The sequence below is a fragment of the Corvus brachyrhynchos genome, unplaced genomic scaffold (assembly GCF_000691975.1).
Source record: "Corvus brachyrhynchos isolate BGI_N302 unplaced genomic scaffold, ASM69197v1 scaffold105, whole genome shotgun sequence".
Classification (NCBI taxonomy): Eukaryota; Metazoa; Chordata; class Aves; order Passeriformes; family Corvidae; genus Corvus; species Corvus brachyrhynchos.
Genome location: NW_008238452.1, coordinates 817807 through 838094, shown reverse-complemented (window position 1 = coordinate 838094; position 20288 = coordinate 817807). Strand labels below are relative to the sequence as shown.

The following is a 20288-nucleotide window of genomic DNA, read 5'->3' as shown; positions in this document are numbered from 1 at the left end:
AAGAGTGTGATTATCATCCAGTTTAGTCACAGCAGACTTATTTCACTGAAATACCTTCAGTTACAACCTTTCTACCGTTGTGCTCAGCTTTGTGTAGCACTCAGGGAATCAAACTGGGCCCTAATCATAAATTAGGAATTACTTTTTAATCCTATTATGCTTTCTTTTGTTCTTATCTCCACTTAATCCAATTAGCAGCAGTTAGTCCAAATAAGAAAACTGATAGGAAACTGGTGAAAGTGAGAAGCCTGTTCATGTTTGAGTGACATTAATATATAACAAGGGACGTGTTTCTCAGCAAGTTTGATCTATAAAATAAGTTCTCTTTGACTAACAGGAATAACTTAGTTTAGTTTCAGATGTGTGAAGATGCCCATGTCTCAGATGAAATTCCCTCAGAATAGTGTACTCGGCTAACACTGGATTCAGGCTGAGACTACATAATATACACTTTGTCTAACATAAGACCAAAGAAATTGCATCATAAAACTCTAAACATTGTTTTCACTGAGGTTTAAAGGTCTTTACTGCTTTTGTAACTAGGGAAAACAAGAAAATAGTTCATTCTGATATTCATTCACCCTTTTTTCCACAGAGGATACAATATGACCTTTGTGGAAATCCATGTCACAAGTAATATTACAGAAGGCTTTCTAATACCTGTTCCCCAATTCTTAAGCTTTCTCATTTAACATATTAGTGTAACTGGGTAGAGAAAATTCAATATTTATATATTTCCCAAAGTAACTGATTAATGTAATAAGTCTACTTTGTTTCCTATAACTTATTTTTTACATAGCCCTAAAATGCCAATTGCCATAACAGCAAATGACACTTGAATTATCTATTTCTTTAATGATTTTCCTTTCTCTCTCTGGATATACACTACCTGTCTTCCTCTGAAGACTGTTTAGGTGGAAATGAGATGACATGGTGGTTTGTCTCAGGTGAAAATTAGATGATATCATGGTTCTCACTACTTACTTAAGAGCAAGAGTTAATCACTCTTATAGCATCTCTGAAAAAACAGTAGGAAATTTGTAAGTCCAAATTAGTTCTGTAGTAATAAAATTAACAGAGAAAAAGCAGTGAGAAGAGAGCTAGGCTCTTCACTGAGTAACTAGTAATCTGAAAGAGAAGGAAAACAAGAAATCAGCTAAGGGCCAAATAGAGATCTCAGAAAATGAAAATATACACAACTGTTGTAGCCTGATGGGGAAAAACCCCACCAACCCAAAATATTTAAAAACTTAAAAACCAAATCCATTTCCTCCTACACAGGTAGGTAAAGTTCTGCTTCTTCATATACTCCATATTATCCCCATTTATTGAAGCTAAATATCTTGTAATAGCAAAAGTTCTAGCTAAAATTTGTTTGAATAAAGCTGGTTTAGCTCTCATGGCATTATATCGGGTGTGCTCACAGAGGTATTGCTATTAGCTATTGGAGAAATAACTTTTCAAATTTTAAAATTTTCAAAAAATCTTCATTTTCCATACTGCTCTCCAGTATCAGCTCCTATATTCAAAAATTTTCAAACCATAAATAGAATTGGGATACCTTAACTAGACTTTTCTATATCTGAGATTTTTCAGAGGATGATCCATTTGATATTTTTAAACTTCCTAGTGTAGCAAAAACACTGACTGGCACAAGAGTTTTTGTATAGAACCGTTGCTTAGAATGGTTTTTAGATTTTTAGACTTTAGATAACAATTCAGTGATATTTAGAGATCACTCATGGGGCAGCAGGACTCCTCAGCTGCAAGTGGAAGGTACCAAACTTTGATAAATGCTTTCCATGGTTAGCCAGATGTATACAAATTTGTGCAGGTAGTTTTATTCAGGTTGAATACAAATTTTACTGAATAAAGGTGAGATTTACTTCACCCACATAAATCATAAGAATAAAGCTATGGATGAATGAAGGCTGGATGTCATGAAGTGCATGCCCTTGCCTCTACATCTGGTCCACCTCATAATAATGTCACAGACACTCCACATTGCAGGAAAAATAAGTGCAAAGCAGGAATCTTGAATGTTCTGGTGGGGGCTGTATGAGGCTTCAGCAACCCTCAGCAAGCATTGTCCTGTCTTCTCACACTTGACAAATCATCTGAAAAATACCTTTCATAATGACCAAGAGATGCAAGACTAACATCCTAATTCCCAACACCCTATTGAAGTATTATAGTTAGTGTGAAATGCTGCTTTGTACTTTCAGTTATCCTTACTACCAACATCATAAGACAACAGAAATCACAGAAAGAAAACCATTTGCTATCTCTCATGTATGTCCTGAAGAGGACATGGTTCCATTACTGACTGATAATTCATTCTTTTGGATTCACCATTGTCTAAAGAGCTGACCCTTTTCTTTTTTTTTTTTTTTTAATACATACTTATTTGGCACTAAAGAAGAATTTACTAAAATCTGATCCTTCTCTTGACTTTTTTACAGTGATGGTCTCAAATGAGGTATCAGAATCTTTTCTCTTTACTGTGTTTCCTATTACATAAACTACCATTATATGTTTTTTCTCCAGCAGCAGAATGTTTGGCGATCTTGTATGTTATTCTAAATCACTTTTAGCTGAGGTAATTCTCTGTGATTTTGATGAATTAAAGTACTTGTCAAATCTTATTTGCAAATCAAGAGCCTCTGACTTCTGAAGGGCCAAATGTTAGAGAAAGAAGCGGTAGAGCAATTCATGGGCAGGAGTGTTTGCATTACAGTTTGTAGTCACCTTGCCAAGGGAGTAGATAGAGATGAGTTTGGGTATCTTGTTTGGGTAACTTGTTAAAAGCAAGTTCATTTATGAATTCACCAATGGCAAACTGAGTTATTTAGCAAGATATTGCAATGCCAAAAATTTTTGATGCTTTACCATGGAATATTGGGCATATTTCATTTGACCTTAATGCTTCAGTAGTTGTTTTACTGCATGAGATAGTATATCAGTAAATAACACTGTCAAATAGTATGGCATAATAGTATGGCATTTTAAAAATTGAGTTTCTATGTGTTTCTGTATAAATATATATTTTCAAGAGGACCTTCTATGGTTCACCTTCATTATTTTCTCTTTGGCTCATGTCTTTTGAAGTAATAGCTCAGTTCCTGCAGGGCTACTTGTAAAAGACTGTCATTATTTAGAATGGATCATTTAATTAACCTACCACAGAGTCTGTAAGGAAAATTAATCAGTGTAGTTATAGTGCTTGTATGAGTCACAATTACTAGGCAAATAGGTTACTGCCCAATAGAGTTGCTGTAATCCAAATGTACCTAGGCTCAAAGAATTTAGGGACAAGCTTTGTTTACTCATAATTACACCTAATGCCATTTACTCTAGATAGGCTATAGCTTTTGTTGCTGTTAATTAATTTATGTAGTGGGTAAAATATTTTAATACCAGTATGTGACACTATCTGAGGGTAAACCTCCTGTCCTATGACTGGAAGGAATAATTAAAGAGAAAATATATCAATTAAAATGAGCTTTATTAAACTATGTTTATATGGCGAACACAGTAATGAAAACCTCCAAAGATCCGATCTGTATGCTTGACCTTGGGGCACTTACCTAATAGAACATCTTCTGTGACTCATACATTATGTTTCAATTGAATCATCAGGAAAACAAAGAATATTGATCCTTCATCTCATGATCTAAAACCAGATACCTCGAGGACAGATTCTAAAAAATATTTCATCTCATTTGATATGATAAAATCAGATTTCTTATCCTTCCATAAAGAAAAACTGATGTATAGTTGGACAAATAGAGAGGATGCTCCAGCAGCTAAAATGAATTGAGCTATAGCAGAGCAGACCTCAGTGTAGTTTCTGTATCAAGTGTAGTTAGAGAGATTTTGTAAAACAATTAAACTTTAGAGTGCTAATTTTGAATCAGCAAATAACAAAACCTCAAGGTGCAAAGCCCTCATAGAGGTCTACCAATGCATTCTTTTTCCAAAATACATGAAATACTACTTTAATCTATCAGAATTTTTTCCAAATTAATTTGTTTTCCTGCACCAGCTCACAAGCCCTTGCTTCTGTTTCACCCCATGCCCTGTGTGCAGAGGTCCATGGGGGGAACTCCAGGGGTGCTTTCTCAGCAGGGCACAACCAGCAGACTTCAGGAACTGCACAAGTACACCTAGAGCTGGAGTGCCCACACTTCCAGCACACGGTGTGTGCAGATGGAAGGCTCCCAGAAAAGCTGGTAAAGGGTACTTGCAAGAGCCAAGGTTGGTCACATCACTATGTGAAGGTGTGTAACTGGAATAGTGTGGTATTATAGAAGTGGGTTTAAACATTTTTAGCAGTTTATTGATTTCAATAATGTTTTTGCATCTGCTATAGTGGTGTATCCTTTTCATACGTGATACTGATCCTTGGTGTGTAGTTCAGTGATTGCCAGTTAATTACCCCTCCTTAGAAAACTGATCCAATCCTCCTGAGTTTTACTGTTTTCCCCCACAGCAGACCTCTGCACTGGATTTATTTTCCATCAGCACATGGCTCCCATCACTGCCTCAACTATGTTCACTGGAACGGCAGCACACCATCCTTGCTTAGCCTTTTCCAGGACTGGAGACAAATTACCATCCAACTTGGAATAGGAGCAATATGTACAGACTAGTATGGGATACTACACATCTTACACTGCTGACAATTCCAGTGCAGGTAATTGGGGAATTAAAATTTCAAGCCTGAAGGGTTTAATGCGCTGGATTTATGAAGCTGTGTTTGACAACTGCTTTGTGTATTTGAATACCAGGGGGAAAAAAAGCCTAAATTAACAAGTTACTGTTCAATCTTCAGTACAAATTTCCTTCAGTTTGAATTCTGACATCAGCCTCTGGATATAGTGCATGTACTTATCCCATAACTGATAATGTTTGGTTTTGTATTTCACATATTTTCTTGTGAGAGTGTGAAGCCCCCAGGCTTTTAGTTAATAAAGGCTTGTATGCTGGAGTAAAAAATTACTTAACATGTTAAGTAACCTTCAGTCATCTAAATTTTGCATGCTCAGCAAAGAAAATTTGTTCCCATCCCTTGGATTCACATAACTCTGAACTGTGGTGAAAACAAATACATTTTTTGACAGTTCAAAATAGATTTTACAGAATTTAGGGCTAAGAAGCATCTTCAGAATGTTTCAATAATATCTGGTCTTTGCTTTTTGCAATTTTAATGATTTCTTATTTGCTGCTGTTTTTGGAATTTTGACTTGAGCCAAAGAAAAATCTTTGTGAGTTAGAATTTATTAGTGTCAGCACTAGCAAAATATTGGTAATTACAACTAGAGGTTAAAAATGAATAGAGCTGATTTCTCACTGAATGTTTCAGATCAGTCCAGTGGGCTCACCCTGATGTGTAAAATTCTGTGTAGCTTTTCTGACAGGCCTGCATAAACTTTAACTGATACCTTAGAAACACACACTAAATAGTCTTTCCTTTTCATTGCAGCATGTACATCATATAAATTGATAACATTCAAAACGGGTATCTAAAATACAGTGTTTTCAGGAAGCAATTCATTTTTATGCATAGACTGAAAGTCAAGAGATTTTGTGGTGATGTTTTCTAAAAGTACAGTTTTGTTAGCATTATATGAGGTATGCAATCTGAAAACTGAAGATTTATCAAAAAATAACAGTATACATAGGGGCAAAGTGATATATGGAACAGGAAGGGAAAAGCATGTACTTACAGAAAGTGAATAAATTGTACATTTTTTAGAATTTCATTGTTTTTTAGTTGTAATTGACTGAAAATGCTGTATATGACTAAGAGAAAATATCCGTTTTAATTTTAGCCCCTACATTATTTGTGGAGAAAACTGTTGCTTTCAGAATTTTACTATATTTGAGGACATCAAACCATTCACGTCCATAATATTTTTGGTTTCCTATATTGCTTTACATCTCATGGAATCCAAAAGTCCCTTATGTTTATTTATAATATTTACCCAATCAAAGGAATAGTTTACTATGGATTTAAAAAAAAAATTGTATTTCAAAAAGATTACCAGCTGATTTTACCTAAAGCAGCTGGACACCAAAAGGCATTACTAAATTTAAACAATAACTTTCAAGATTAATATTTTTAGTTTTTAATAATACATAATATACAATTTATTTTCCCTCACTCTGCTCTGCTATTTTGCTGTAATTGCAGTAATTTTTAAGTCTATCAATATGCTCTTATCATTTTAGGGAGGCAAATCTTAATACATGACTTTTTTCCCATTGGAAGAGTATCCTGTTGGTGACAAACCCAATGTGCAACTGAGGCAAAACAAACCTCAAAAGCCTGTGGTAAAATATTCTCTGTTTAAGAGATTCAGTTATGAAATAGATTTAAAGAGAATAATATAAATTTCCATTTCTGCTAGAAAGAGATCAAAAGTGCAAGTAGCTCCTATTCAGAACCTACTTCTAATACATTGTTCATATATATTCCTGTTCCTTATAACAAATTCCGAAAACCAAGCAAAGTTTTAAACTTGGAAAATAAGAAATTCCTAGAAAAGCCTTAAATTTAAGGATTGAGGATTTTACAACAAAAGATGGTTTTAAATCTTGCCCTTTTTGTCCTGCTTTATAAACAGGCTTAAGAATTTCCTGGCTCATTTTCCCAACTTGTGAATCTCAGTTCTGTGCTTATTTGCAAGTACTTAACTGAATGGACTGAATGGGGAACTTTGTATTCAAAAAATATACTGTTGTTGATTCCCATATCAGAACTTGTTATTGAGCATAAACACCCCACAATATTTTTTGGTCTTATGATTTTTTTTATGTGGTGCACTGCTGGATGCCTAAAAGTAATTTTGATACGTGTTAAAATAGCTTTGTTTTATAAAACAAGATCTAAAGGAACAAACAGGCTGAACAAAATACCCTGACTGTTAAACTTCAGGTTTTCTGATGAAGTATTCCATACAATGGAATTTTGAACTTATCTTAGAATTCTCTGAATTCAAGTTAGAATTATCTAAACTAGAACTCTTATACCAGTTTTATATTGCATTTTCTTAGATTCCATATCTTACTGTTAGCTCATGTTGTACTTTGCTAGACTGAAAGATCTTCCTAAATAGGGATTTACAGAAGAGGTGTCCTTTTAACTTGAGGACAAACATGATTTTCAGAGTTCAGCTCATTGTTGAAGCATGCTTCTGAAAGCTCTTTAGTTTTCTTTTGCTCTTTCTAAAGTGCAGGCAGAGGAAATGGACACAGCAGTTGTCTCATCAGTACTGCACAGAGATGTCTCCTCACAGCATACTGTTTTGCTTGTATATCTGGAAAATGTTAGGGTCACAGGGTCATATCCAAAATTGATAGCAATTCTTTACAAGGCTATTCTTTTCTAAAATACCCTCTTTTTACATGACAAGACTTAGATGACTTTTCTGTCTTGCTTAAAGTTAACTGTGCACTCATTTCCCTATTTTTTTTTTAGCCGCACAATAAACCCCACCTTGTTATCCCACCTTAGCATCTTGGGCAGGCTTACTGCAATGACTGAGAGACCTGTGCCTTCAGAGCCATCAGAGAGAAATAGACTAATAAAAGTTTGGGGAAGGAATACCTCTAAGATGTGTTTTCTTGTTGTTTTCCTCTTCTATCTCATTGCTTTTTTTTTTTTTTTTTTATTTTTCATTAGATCCAATAGCTGAAAATAGATGGAATGGCATTGTGTTCTTAACATCACTATGGAAATAAAATAAATCTAGAAAATATTTTCTTCTGAAACAAAGCTAAGGGTATTAATTTTCCACTTAAATCACAAACCAGATTTTGTTTTGTATCTTCAACCAATTGCTTCAGGACTGAAATAGTCTTTCAGGCATAATCTACTTAAGGTTATAGTAGAAGATGTTGCAGTCTATAGCAAGAACTTAAAAAGCTTTTTGTATAGAAAAGCATAGGTAGTTTAGTGTTGAAAAAGAATGTGTATTCCTGAGTCAAGTATCAGGAAGAACCAGAAGTGGTTGAAGGAAAGACAAGCTTCATGGAAAGAAATGTATATATGATAACACAGGCTTTTGGTGTTCTGGAAAGACCATTGCTAAGGTGTCCCTGCTGAAATCAACCCTTGCAGGAGCAGAAAACCTAAAATTCCTCATGCAAGGTTAAACTGCATACAATTCACAAATAATTCAAATGCAGTTGCTAAGTTAGGATTTTTTATTACATGACCAGCTCTGAGGATGTGCTTCGAACCACAGTTCACAATGTTGAAAGTTTCCTGTGCTGTCAAATAGTATGGACAGACTAGCTGGATGTTACACTATCCCTGTAATTTTAACATTTTCCAACCAATTCAGAATCTGAAAAATTCACAGAGTAACTGACTGCTGTTATTTCACTTATATGTACATACTGATAGAGAGATAGGTAGGTACACTATTCTTTCCAAAAAGTTTTCTGGCAAAAAAATTTGCTCATGGTCTTCCCTCTTTTCCTTGGTCCTGTTCCTTCCTGGAAATCTGTAATTTTGCAACCAAAAATTTATACATTTTAAGATGCATAAACTGCAGCAGAGTGGTTAGATTGTACTGTCTCCTGTTTAACAAATTAAGTATTCATTCAGTCTGGTTATAGTCGTCTAGTTCATCCACTTAGTAAATAAAATTGCAGGGTCACAGAATGCCCATAAGAAAGAATACAAAATTAAAGTAGCAAATCTTTTATAAGATTTAGAATGCTTTATTTACTTGGAGAAAAACTGCTTAAATTTTCCACTTATGTATGGAATACTCACTATGGCTCATATTTGCTTCATTTGCTTACAGATTATGTTCTATTCCCAGGGAATTCAAAAGAAAGTCAACACAGAATTCTCTGGGCATCAGTCTCCAAATTATCTTTCACCTTAACTGTGGGTTAGCTGGAAGAAAATAATCTTCAGTAACATTTTCTCACTCAGGAATTAATTCAAGTTCAAGTACTCTGCGTATCCCCAGTTATGAAAGCACCATTCTGATAATCTAATGTGACCCCTTAGCCTAGTCCAACACTTTCCTCATCTCACCAGTAGCAGGTGCCTGACCTGTGCATTATTTCAAGCACTTATCTAATGTGTGGCATAAGAGAAACTATTGGAATCTTCTGAATAAACCAAAATATACAGTTGCAAATTTGGTCTTTTCCATGAAAACTTAGTCCAAGGTCCAAAGAGTTTGGAGCATTCCACAAGCATAGGTTGTGTAGCATCAAGCTAGCTTAACATTGCAGGACTTAGCCATGAAAGATTTGTTGATCTAAATAATTTCCTGATCCAGTAGTTTGTATAGTGGAAATAAAAGTGTTCGAAAGATACTACTTGGGCTTTTGTTAGGGTGTTTTGTCAGTTTGGTGAGAAATGGCTAATTTTTGATGGCCTGCCAGAACATCATCCAAGATTCCACAATGTGGCTGTAAGGTCAAACGTGAAGGTAGAGTAAAAGAAGAAGGAAAAAAAAAAAAAAAATCCCTCAGCAGTGAGAATTGTCCAAATAAAACAAGATGATAGACGTCATAAATCAGACATCACTGTTGCCCTGAAGTCAGCAGCTGTCAAAAAAATTCTTCCTTAACCAGAAAAATGCTCTGCATTTATCAGCGCCCTCCATGTGTGGACCAAATGCATCTCAGAGAAAGGAACAACCAGAAGCCCAAGAGACTCCAAGCAGAAGCTGTGAGAAACAAGGCACAATTTTGCCCATGGGTTTTACCAAGAATAGTATTTTCATAGGCTCATATAATGACTTGGATTGGAAAAAACCTTAAGAAAATCTATTTTAAAGTTCTCCACTTAGAACTGGCTGCAATTTTCCTAATAAAAAAGGTTTTCTTTTTTTAAATACTAATTTGATCTGTTAATTTGTTACAAATGTCCTGAATCATCCTGTTAAATGGATTTTTTTGTGAATTTAGGAGCAGCAGAACTTTGTCAATATTTCAATAGCTATGTTAAATTTGTACTTTTCCTGCTGCCTGTAGCTAAGAATTAGCTGAACAAAATGACATTGAGAAGAATGAAACGTTTGATCTGAAATATAATGAAAGTGATTTAGCAAAATCAAGTCGATGTTTTTTGGCCAGCTGGGAATCACAAAGTGGTGCATAGGAACAGGAACTTTGTGGTGAAAAGTTTGGAGACATTATGTTAACTCTGCAAATCTCACCTTCCTTCTCTTGCAACTGCTCTATTGCAGTATACAGCCCATTTCTGCTCTCAAAAAGTGCTGCTTCCAGTCCCATGCTTCTTTTAATCTTTTCCTTCAGAGGTTTTAATGCATATGAGAGGGTGGCAAATTTAGAGTCTACTGCTTGCTGGCTGTCATCTGAATGAGCTTCACAGATCACTCCTTTTTTTTTTTTTGCACCCGAAGAATGTGAGAAGATTCAAGTGACTACTGACATCCTTTCAATTCCCTCAGTCTCAACAGGGTTTTCTTTTGTTGCTTCTTAAGTTCAGCAAAGCAAGCAGAGAATGGGAAGCACACTGTGCACTTGAAGTCACAAGACATGGAAAAGAGGAGGGGAAAATTGTAGGAAGTACACTTCAGATACATCGGTACGATGCATGAGAGAGACATCCAAACATTAAAATTGTGTGTAACTGCTGAGCTACTGCTGCTCTGTTGTCTCTTTCTCCTCGTAGCAGTTATGTTCCTTTAATCCACGATGCCTTTGAAGCACTGACTGTCCTCCAGCTGACCACTCTACTATGTTATCTTCATTGAAGTCCTGAATAGAACTACAGCTCAAGTTTTTCAAGAGTACTGTGGAAGTGTAAGGAAGCTGCTAGTCCTAATTTAAATGCTAGGAGCAGGGCAGCTTGTAGTTCATGAATACAATCGGTTTTTCTACAAGAATACATCACAGTGAAAAGTGCGTTTTCCCCCTAGTTGCTTATGTTCTTTTGCTTATAATCTTGCTTTTTTTCAAATAGAAATTTTACTATTGGAAGTCAAAGCTAATATCCAGAATTTATAATTTGTTAAATTAAGGAGGATTGCTAAGATCACCTTTCTAATGTTATTGAAAGACAAGGACTCATATTTGCTGTAATCCCGCTGAGTTCTTTCTATTCATGTACATTTTCCTCTTAATGTTGAGTTCACTTTGAAAACATATCTTTCCCAAATATAAAATAAGGCAACATCACTGAAATGTGCCATCAAGAAATTATGAGTAAATCTACACTAAAATATAATGTATCTCTGAATTCAAAGCCCTTGAGATATTTGGAAAGACTATTATTACCACCTTCAGTGTGTTTGGGCCAGGTTGTTTTTCAGTAACTGAAGGTAAACCTCTTTCTGACTTTTCCTTCTGCTTCATTGCAGTAACAAACAAAATCCTCTCCCTTACCACTTAGGAGCCTTCTATTATAGCAGGACGGAGCAGTCAGGCAGGATATGGTAACATCAATTACGAGTCTTTGAGTTCAGCAATCATGTATTTATTATGCTCTAAGTATTTACAGAAGCTGTATCTGATTTATATAAACCTCCAAATGTACACTTTTTTATGACATTTTTCTGGTTGTAAATTCCATATTCCTCTGAGTGTGTTTTCATTTTTAATTTACTACATCCCCCAAAGGCTTTCCTTTAACTAGTTTGCTTGTCATAAATTCAGCAGTGATATTCTTTAAATAAACAGAAGCACAGAACATAATTTCCTGGTAACACTGTTTAGAAAATGGATCAGAATAAGGCCCCAAAGCTATTCTGATAATGAATTAATTATAAGATTCCAAGAAAAACATGGCATTGACATTTTACAAGTTTTGGCATGCAGCCTTGTATAATGCTGTGCACTTAATAAAGTTGTTTTGATGCTTATAGTACGAACAAAGACTTAAGTCTCTAAGAATCAAAAAGTATTTCAGCATAATGTAAATTTACAGCGTAATCTGCTGTAGCTAGTTTTCCATTTAACTTGTGGAAATCTATATTATGCAAACAGAACAAAAGAATGGCTGTTAAAATGCTGGGCCTATATTTCAGTATCTTGACTGGCCTTTCCTCTTGTGTATAAACTTTCAACAGCTTTTTCTTTAACAGTGAACATTTTTTGGTCTTTCATCATAGGAATGATCAGGAGAAAAACATAGAGTAGTAAATGTTTTTCCATAATACTATTTCAGTAACAGTTTGGGGTTTTTCTCCTTTACATTTATGCATTTTCAAGTAAACTATCTATAAATACCCATATACTTCTGTGTCTCCAGCTGAAAAATTTGCCGATACTTAAAACTCAAAATTCCTGTAAAACTGAGGTAGGATATACCTGTTTTACAGTTTGGGAATGAAACAAATATGCCCAAACCTGGTATGCTCATAGGAATGAAATTCACATTCCCATTAATAGAAATTAGATCTCTAATAAACCGTTCAATATTTCTCCTAAAGATATAAAGCTGCTGACAGGAAGAACAGAAAATGCAAATGAATTGCTGTGGGGTTTTGTATGCTTGCTTTCTCCTTTCTCTGAAGAAAGCAAGCTGGAGCAGTCATAGCTATTTTTGCCACTTTTGTTAGCATAGGAAGAATTTCTCAGTCTTTCTCAAATTGAAGGAACTGCACAAGTTCGTAAACATTACATTTTGCCTAATTTATTTAGCTCCTCTAAGAGCAGGAACAGGATCTACCAGGAAGGTGTCTGTGATATGCTGCAGTCAGTTATGTTAATTTGTTTAATCCTGGCTTTATTTTCTGTGCTGGATTTGGTGCTCCACAGCCTAAAAATCTTGACCATACGTGGACTGTCAGAGAAATCCTAGCCTTGCTGAAGTCTTTGTGACATTAATTGCTCGAGTGTGACTGTGTAACACCTGTCTAATCCTTACTCATATTCAGCATCATAAGAAAAGGGGCTTTATAGTAGCTCAGTATTCTGGTGTTTCTGCATTTAGCCCTGGCCAAGGAAGTGCCATAGACTGTGAATAATAAAAATTAACTTTCTAAATTGTTTAATAATTTCATAAAATGCAAATGGTGTTATGACAAGGGTTTTAATTAGTTCTTGTTTTAATTTGGCTGCTTTATCCAGCTCTGTTATTACTTAGCCTTGGAAATCACCTTAATTCTGGTGAAACTATTTTTTATTCATAATGCTTCCCATGGAAAAGGCTACATTATGTATGCAGTTGGTATACAAACTATCTGGATGGATAAAGGAATAGATTACAGAATCACAGAATGAGAAAATCAGCTAGGTTGGAAAAGACCTCAGAGATCATCAAGTCCAACGTATGGCCTAACACCACCTTGTTCAGCTAAACCATGGCACTGAGTGCCACATCCAGTCTTAAACACTTCCAGGGGTGGCAACTTCACCACCTCCCTGGGCAACACATTTCAATGCCCCATCACTGTTTCTGTGAAGAAATTCTTGCTAATGGCCAGCCTAAACTTCCCCTGGTGCAGCTTAAGGCTGTGTCCTCTTGTCCTCTTGCTGTTTGCCTGGGAGGAGACACCGACCTCCACCTGGCTACACCCTCTTTTCCGGGATTTATAGAGAGTGATAAGGTCTCCCCTGAGCCTTTTTTCCAGGCTAAACACCCCCAGCTCCCTCAACCTCTCCTCACAGGATTTCTGTTCCAGACCCCTCACCAGCCTTGCTGCCCTTCTCTGGACACCCTCCAGCATCCCAACATTCTTCCTAAACTGGGAGGCCCAGAACTGGACACAGCACCCAAGGTGCAGCCTCACCAGTGCCAAGTACATGGAAAGAATGACTTCCCTGGTCCTGCTGGCCACACTATTCCTAATGCCTGATTATGGTACACTGCACAGAAATTAATAATTGTATTTTCTTTTCCCTCTTGGATGCTGGATAACTCGGGCTTAAGTCAGAGCAGGAGAATCTCACATAGACCAAGGATGCAGATATTTTTGCCTTCTTGGAAATGCCCTGTTTGTAGAGATATCTCAGAGCTCGCTGTGAATTTCTAGAGTCCTTTTAACCTATGGTATCTGTAGTGTAGCTTGGCAGGAATTGAGTATTTGTCTTCAAAATCTAAATCAGTAATACTGTGCTAATTGCAGGTTTTTCTGATGAACTGTTAGGCACAATGTTTCATTAGCATGCTATTGCTTTTCTGATGATGCTGTAAATAAGAACTAAACAGAGCATGCACTCTGAGAAAATTCTCTGAGCAGCAGTCCATCCTCCAGTAAGTAAATACAAAAGAATGAGACTTTTTTCACTTATGGTAGGATTGAATTAGTCTCAAATATCAGTGTGAACAATTCATTATTACAACTCGACCCCTGTCAAGCTCTCATTACTTAACAACTTCTGATTTCTACCTATTATTTTCAAAATCTTCTTATACATTTCCATACTTTTCAGTATTTAATGTTGCCCACTCCTGTCTATCGTTAAGAATCTCAGAAGGAATGCTGTTTCCTAATGGCCTCAAGGAACAGACAAGTTTTGTTCTCCCATTTATTTTATCAGTCTCAATATTTACTTTTTCAGCATGGTTAAAAACACATACATGCACACATACATTCTACCTCTTTATATGTCTTGGGTTTTCTGATGGCCTTCCTTTTCCATTCCACATGGTTATTTGATGCATATTGGCTTTGTCCTAGAAAAAAATGGGAGTTCTTTTGGTTAAAAGACCAGATTGGTATAACTCTGAGCAAGCCACTGCAAAAACAGCTTTGGTTTGCTGAGATACTTGTAAGCAAATAGCACTTTATACTTCACTTTTGCTGGATGTAAACTAGAGTAATGCTGTTACTAGAATTAAAAAAAATATATAGCTAAACATTTTCTTTTTAAGAAAATTAGTATTATTAAGAAGGTATCAATATGTTTCTATTCATTAAAAACAATGTTCTCTTGCACTCCTGCCACAGAGGTATTCATTCCAGCAAAAGAATAAAAAAGAAAAACCTCTAGGTGTTTGGGCAATACATCTATTTCTCAGTCAAGGCTCTCAGTGTATTCCATTTACACAAGAGAAAACCCTTCAATTACACGATCCTTAATTTACCCAGGAAATTTCATAAGGAAAATGATTAATTACTTTAAGCAATCAGTTTTACAGTTAATCACAGTTCTTTATTTAAACTGAGAAAGCAAAAGGGGGTCTTATTAATAAAATATAAAGAAAAAAACGAAGAACAGCTTTTAGTTTAGTAAATATGAAGTTGGCATTGAAATATTTCTTCAAATAGACAAATCTTGTTAAGATTATATCTCTTCATATTAACTATTAATGTATGGAATACATGAACTTGGAATATAGGCTTTAGCACAAAGTACAAGCAAAGTTTCTGTTAAAGTGGCCCACTGCTACAAATTTCTGCATATTTTTATTCCATCAAATCGACCCTAACAACCAGAAACACACTGCACGTGAAAATAGAAAACCAGAACTGAGATGTGGTTAGGCATCCTTGACTTGTATTCAGTGACCCACTGGTCTTTTTATACTGCCCAAAACAGAAGCGGGAAAGACTTAAGCTTCCTAGGAGAACCATGACCTTCAAGTGGGAGATGTGATCTGCATCCACTGAAGCACGGAGCATTTTCTGTAGCTCTCAAACCAGTACCTTTGTCAGAGTTTGTATACTGGAGCAGGCTAACACAAGGAGGCAGAGGAAAGCCATAATTTTGCTGCCTTTTGCTCAGGTCACTCAAGAACTTGGTGTTACAAACACAACCATAGTAATTTCATTGTGAAAACCCAAAGGCATTCATGGTGTTGGGTAGCAAACAGGTATTCTGTTTCAGAAGTCTTATACAGTACTTAAGTGCCTAATTCTCCTTGAGGCCTAGCCTGAATAAAGTTTGAGTGAAGTATTTGAGTGAAGAAAATGAGAAAGAAATTTTGAAGGCCTCACATTCTGACCATCAAATTCTCATTCTGGCCATGATTTTATCTGAAGTGCCTGAGTAGTTCATGCCATACAGGCTATGTTTGCCATTATTACTACTGATGGGCCAGAGACCTGTGTGGCTGGACACAGAACAAAACAGTGTACCCCTCAGCACCAAAATTAAAATTTTATAATTATTAGTTCTTACTGGAAGAGAGGTATCAGGAGCACTGGCTCTTTTCTGAAAGCTTGATAGCTGTTTACGTTGAGTAATATGCAGGATAAAACATAGTTTCAGTTGTATGTAGAAGTGCTGCACAGGGGAAAATTTGAAGAAATGTTCTTTAAATGTAGATTAGGGAAAATAGCATTCTTGGTTACCCAGATTGTGTTTATGCATCTTGGATTGAACACACAGGGCACTTGTTTTAGGAGATAACAGAAAGGAATGTTCCTATTTACAGTGGTAGATACTGTTGCGTCTCTGCTGCAGTGGTGTCCTGCTTGTTAAGCATTCTGAATGTCTTGTTAAAGAAGTTAAGTGTCAGCTGAGAGGCTTCTCATCTGTGGCATGGGCATTTGTCCTCCTGTAGCTCTGACAGACATATAATGTTTTGCCATTAATTAAAATTTTCATCTACAGTTCAGTTGTGTCAACTGATGGGATTTCTTTCAGGCACTGTGGACTCCAAGGATTTTTTCTTTCAGTAAGAATTGATTATCCCTCTAGCTTTTCCTAGGAGATATTCACATCTAAAACCTTTCTTACCAGAATGGATATCTCCTCTAAGGAATACTTTTCTGGTTTTATATTGACTCAGCCCCTGAGGCTAACACATCTATTTGGAACTACAGCTTGAGTAGGTTTGCAGGCTCAATTTAAACATCAGATATAAGCGATGGATTATGATAATGAAGAGTGGCAAAAGAATAAAAAACCAAAAATCTGAAAGCTATTAAACTTCTTGCACTAATGATTGCCTTAGTACCTAAAAGAAAAGGAAAACTTCCTTAGCAGCAAAACCTCAGCTGTAGCTGACATATAATAGTTTCTGAAAGTTTTATTCTGTTTTGCAGTTGTAGTTTGCAAAGGTAACAGGGACAGTAACAGACAGACTAGTAGGGGGACAGTAGGTGATCACATTGATCATGTTCTGCTGTGAAAACAGAGACATGAGAAGATCACGTATCTGAAAAGGGAATAATCAATAAAGGTTTTTCTTAGGATGTTGTGGCAGCTGGCTAAGTGTTGTGAAATGTGGGCAAGCACAGAAGAATGAATTAGGGATGCATTGGTAATTGGAACTGTTGATAAGGAACTGTCATTAAGGTCCAGAGTACAATCTGATATCAGAGGAAATTATTACTATAACTTGTCACACTTCATTAACAAGAAGATGCTGAGCCAGAGTGGACATGAGGGTGGACATGTTTGCTTGCAGTCTAAAACGAAAGAAGAAAAAAAGTAGTGTTACATAAAGAAAATGGAGGTAACAGGGTGGTGTTGCTGCATAAGAAACAAACATGTTTTTATCTACACAGAAGAAAGGGGGAAAATTCCAATGTACAAAAAAGCATAAATCAACAAAGTTGTTCTTTGTCAGTCAAAATACAGGGGAAAAGGCACTTTAAAGTGTTAAATTATATATGAGGAATTGTATGAGACTACAGCAGCATGCCAGACTACAAAATGCCAAGATTGAAATCATGATGCTTTAACCTCCATTTGACTTTGTCGGACCTATGATAGTTTACACAGTCTGAAGTCTGACATTTTACATGGTGTTCTGAAATCTACCCAGAATTTCAAGCAGTCTTACAGGAACACAACATTCACCACTCTTATTCCCATACCCCACACGCGTTTCACAGACCTGTAAAACTTCATGCTAACTGAAGATTTGCCACTACCCCACACATCTCTGATGCCTTTTGCATCACCTCTGCACCATATATATTTTACAGAATTGTGACTAGAGGGATCCAAGAATAGGAATAATTAAAAATTTTCTCATAGGAGAAGACAAAAGTACAGAACATATTTAAAAACATTGATTTCTATGAAAAATGAGAAGATTATACAGTACATTGCTAGGTAAATAAAAACACAAATAAAAAGTCATGATTCTTTGTTAGCAAGGAATTAATTAGCAAATTTTAAGATTATACTAATCAAAGCACATAGCTCTCAGATTCATCAAATCTATGTGAAGTTATTTTATGTCATAAGAACAGAATAGTAACTGTCCATAAAAATTTCTAATAAAACAAGTAATTGTGATCTAGTTAATAAGACACCTCCTCTTATTTAATGTTTCTTGGCAATTAAATCCGTAAGTTCCAGAAAGATTCTTATTATTTATGCTACAAAATAAGGGGTTTCAGGTTTTATTTTGCCTTCTCGTGAACATATTTTTAATCTAGTTGTAACTGGGTTAAACATTATTTATACGAGTGTGTGCAATCTAAATACCAAATACAGATGTAATTGAATGTATAGTATGAAGGTGTGCACTTAATTTATATATTTTTTCCTTCCAAGCAATAATTGTATCAAGAAACAATCATGATTTTGAAAATTAACTTTGCACAAAGGTGTGATTTTGTGAAGAATGTGATCTTAATTGGACAAATTTAAATCCTTTGATCTGGTAAAATGCCTGTAAGCAGTATGTTACTTCATCAAAACCTAAGTTCAGTTAAGCATCTCTTTTGCTTCAGTAGCTTTGATGAGACTTGAGATTCATGTGGTAATGGGAATCAGCTTGTCCACGCTATGCTTTTCAAACTTGCAGGAAACAGACTCTCTGAAGTGATGGAAGCATATTTGGGTTCCTAACAGGTCCACAATTGCAATCAAGTACGAAACCCCAAACTGACAGAATCATAATGGTTTTCTCCTTGGCTTTGGCTGAACAGATGTGAAGTCTACCTTATTGTTTGTTGAAGAGGTATTTCTGAATTATTTAATATTTTTGAGTGTTTTTACACTGGGAAGGCAGAGTTTAGTCATTGTTAATTCTGTTCAGTGTCTGTAAGTTATCTATACCCATGTCATGGGTCAGGTATGTTATAAAACTTGTCCAATCAGCAGGGGTGGAATTCTTAGCATTAACATTACATTCTAAGAAAATGCTACATCAATTTCAGACTACAAAGGTATAAAGAATATGATGCAATCCTATTTCTTCTATCTAAGTAAATTTTGTCAAGTGGTTGAAATCACAGGCAGTACTGTTTGATAGAAATATCTTAAAAGACATTTTATGTAGTGTTTTATGCCTTAAAATGGATGATAAGGGATTTTAATTAGGCACACCAACTTGGATTAAGGCAGGAATCTACAAGGGTGCTCTAGGTATGTGCATCCAAAGGAAAAGTAATGAAAATTTAATTATAGCTTTTCTAGAGGACAGGTTGCTGATTTTATTTATTTATTAATTTATTTAGGTTTAAGAACTCCACACCAAGGAGCACCCATCCAGTACTCTGAGGCCCCACGACAGATACTTGAAACAGAATATAGGTGATTAACATGATTAACTAATATTACATCAGCAGCACTAGAGATTTAGGAATTACCTTGTTTGACTTTTAAAGTTTCTTAATAAAAATATCTGTTGTAACAAAACTTCTATCACTGGTCATTGACCTTATTCACCTTTCTACTGCTTATACTTAAATTGCTATTTTCAAGTAAGGAAAACAACATTTCAAGCGTGGAAACTATTGCCATTGTTCTCCATTAGGCTGTGGATGCTATTCACTGTGTGAGATGTAAAGGGCATAATTATACAATTTATATTCTTTCTGGGCCCATATTAGCAGGTGATTTGAGGTAAAACATGGATGAGTCTCCCATAACCAGATGGGATGTCGCAAACAAGATAGCTAAAAAGTGCCTGTGGTTATCTTGAAATGAATTTATATTAGACTTGTGTCCAATATACTACATTACATGGTGAAGACACTCAGGGCAAATAGAAAATGATGGGTTTTTTATTCTCCATAGCCTTTGTTCAAGTGTTCTTAGTAATGTTATTTGTCGCAGTGACCGCTGCTGTCCACTGCCCAGGCTAGCTCCAGCGGTGTGCAGCAGGAGTGGGGAACAGCCGGAGGCGCAGAGCTTAAAAGCTGCTCCTCTGAAGCTTCAGCTCTACCCAGGGGAGTGAAGGCTCCAGACACTGTAGCAGCCAGCAGCCCCCAACGAAGGGAGAGAGAAAAAGCAGCGAGGGGCTTGCCACTGGATACAACCCAAGACTTACTGAAGGGAATCCGTGATGAACAAGCAATAGTTGCAGGGTGACCATACCTTATAAAGGGGGGTTGAATAGGGGGAGTAACTCGACCAGGGACTAATCGGAGGATGAGGAGGGAGGGACGCTGGAGGGGAGGACCTACACCTGGTCCAATGGTCTTGGTGGGTGG

General features: G+C 36.1%; 1 long non-coding RNA gene across 1 annotated transcript in view; it reads left to right on the top strand.

Moving 5' to 3' along the window:
- Nucleotides 1-19699, top strand: part of LOC108447337 — a 20736-nt gene extending 1037 nt beyond the window's left edge. The window contains exons 2-4 of the long non-coding RNA XR_001862864.1: nucleotides 4493-4696; nucleotides 18656-18811; nucleotides 19311-19699. This is a non-coding gene — a long non-coding RNA (uncharacterized LOC108447337). The remainder of the gene's footprint in view (nucleotides 1-4492; nucleotides 4697-18655; nucleotides 18812-19310) is intronic.
- Nucleotides 19700-20288: the final 589 nt, after the last annotated feature.